Here is a 2,440-nt window from a genome sequence, read left to right as displayed (position 1 = left end):
GGTGATGGCTAATTGGCATTACAAGGAGGCCTTCAGTAGCTGAGGACTGGATTGGGTAGAGTCAGAGATTTCCCTAGGGCAAGCCTAGGATGAGAGTAGCAGAGATTAGTAGCAGTAGAAGTGACTTGGTGGAGTCAAGGCAATACTTGAGGAAAGTACGGATAAATGTGGAAGGTAGTATGGGCCCGTACTACTGAAAACAGAGGATCCGTACTCGAATCAAGGAAAGCTGAGATGAGACCAGGAAACTTGTGGTAGTAGTGATCCCTCGAGATATATCTATGTTCATGAAGTTTATTATGATGTGTTTTCAGAATGGTGGTATTACGACCTAGACCAGCAGTCGGCAGTTCAGGTGCCGGAGGGGGATCAGGATCAAACCCGGAGGCCGGGCAGTTGGATGAGCAGACTAGGGAGTTTCTCTCTTCAGAGATTACTCGCACCATACTTGAGCAGACTCTTGTGATCTTCAGTTCGATACAGGAGGGCATCTTAGAGTTGATGGACGAGAGGTTGAGCACTTTCCGTACTGAGGTAGCGGCCATGATGGGGTCGTGCACGCTTATTTTCAGGGAGTTCCGGGCATGTGGAGCTCCAGATTACCACGGGGTGCGGGACCCCATAGCGAGTACTAGATGGTTGGTGGATGTGGCCAACGCTTTCCGCACGAGCAGATGTCCGGAGGGGGACAAGGTCAGATTGGCGTCCTGTCTTCTGAAGGATAGGTCATGGGATTGGTGGGAGGAGGTCGGAAATGCCATTGGAGATGACACAGATTTGGATGCTATGACCTGGGCTGACTTTACTACCAGGTTCAGGGCTGAGTTTGCACCGGTTATTGAGGTGCAGCAGTTGGCCAGAGAGTTTCAGGACCTCACCCAGACGACAGAGACAGTGGCGGAGATCACCGCCAAGATCAGGGAGAGAGCACTTCTCGTTCCTCAGTACACAACTGATGAGGAAACAAAGAAGGCTCGGTATCATGAGATGTTGCAAAGTGATATCTGCCAGTTTGTGAGCCGGTCCAGCTGTAAAACGCTGGATGACATGATTGCTAGGGCTCCAGAGAGAGAGAGAGAGAGAGAGAGAGAGATTGACCTTGAGATGGAGAGAAAGAAGAAGCCGGAGGCGGGTCCAGGTTCAGGGAGTTAGGGCAAAAAGCCCAAGGGTTCAGATCACAGAGCTAGGAGTCAGCAGAGCCACGATCGGTGTGGCAAGTGTGGGAGATTGCACGATGGGGCGTGCAAGGCAGGGAGTGCCGGTTGCTACAAGTGCGGCCGGACTGGGCATATGAGCAGAGATTGTACAGTCACTACTACCGTCATTGCGGCATCAGATCTGATTTGCTTTCAGTGCAATCAGAGGGAACATAAAAAGTCCCAGTGTCTGAGTTTAGCTGTTGCGGGGAAGGTGTCAGCACCTGCTCCTGCCACTTTGAGGATTACGGATGGCCGTCAGGGCCGAGTTGAGATGCCGGTGGCGAAGAGTAGGGCTTTTCAGTTGAAAGCAGAGGAGGCACGAGCGACTCCTGATGTGGTGACGGGTATGTATTTCTCCCTTATCTCTGCATTTATTATTATTTGTTTCTTATGGTTATATTTTTTGTATAGGGTCGTTCTCAGTGAACGACATTTCAGCTACAATATTGTTTGATTCGGGGGCTACCCGATCATTCGTCTCTCTTGCGCTTAGCAAGAGGTTTAGCAGAGCTCCAGGGGAGCTAGATTTTCCACTTGAGGTTGAGATAGCAGCTGATAGGACCGTTAGGGTTGCAAGGGTACACAGAGGATGTTCTCTACAATTATTCGATGAGCAGTTTCTGGTGGACTTGGTCCCTATTCCCCTACGAGGGAATAAGGTTATAGTAGGCATGGATTGGCTGAGCCCTAATGGGGCGGTGATAGATTGTGAGCTACCGGTGATAGATTGTGAGCTACAGTTGGCGAGGGTTCGCACTCCCAGTGAGGGAGAGTTAGTGATTCAGGGCGAGAAGCCACAACGCGGACCAGTTCTGTGTTCAGCAGCGAGAGCGAGGCGCTACTTCCAGCAGGGTTGCGCCGGTTATATTGCCTATGTTGTAGATGCCCGGGAGAAGGGCAAGTTGACGGTTGATGATGTTCCGGTAGTGTGAGACTACCCGGATGTATTTCTAAAGGATTTGCCTGGAATACCTCCCGAGAGACAGGTCGAGTTCAGGATTGACCTGATCCCTGGTACGGCTCCGATAGCCAATGCACCGTATCGGTTGGCTCCCCCAGAGATGCAGGAGTTGTCTATGCAGCTACAAGAGCTGCTAGACAAGGGTTTTATCAGGTCGAGGAGAGAACATTTTTTGTAAGAAATTTTTTTTATCTTTATCCCCCCAGCCTAGAAGGAAAGATACTTCTTTTACTATGATGAAAAATTTTCGATTTTGATCGCTTTATAGTTAGAGTTGATT

The sequence above is a fragment of the Lactuca serriola genome, chromosome 4, assembly GCF_051521515.1.
Source record: "Lactuca serriola cultivar US96UC23 chromosome 4, Lser_US96UC23_V15, whole genome shotgun sequence".
In the NCBI taxonomy this organism is placed as follows: Eukaryota; Viridiplantae; Streptophyta; class Magnoliopsida; order Asterales; family Asteraceae; genus Lactuca; species Lactuca serriola.
The sequence above is the reverse complement of the archived record's forward strand: the minus strand, read 5'-3'. Positions refer to the sequence as shown.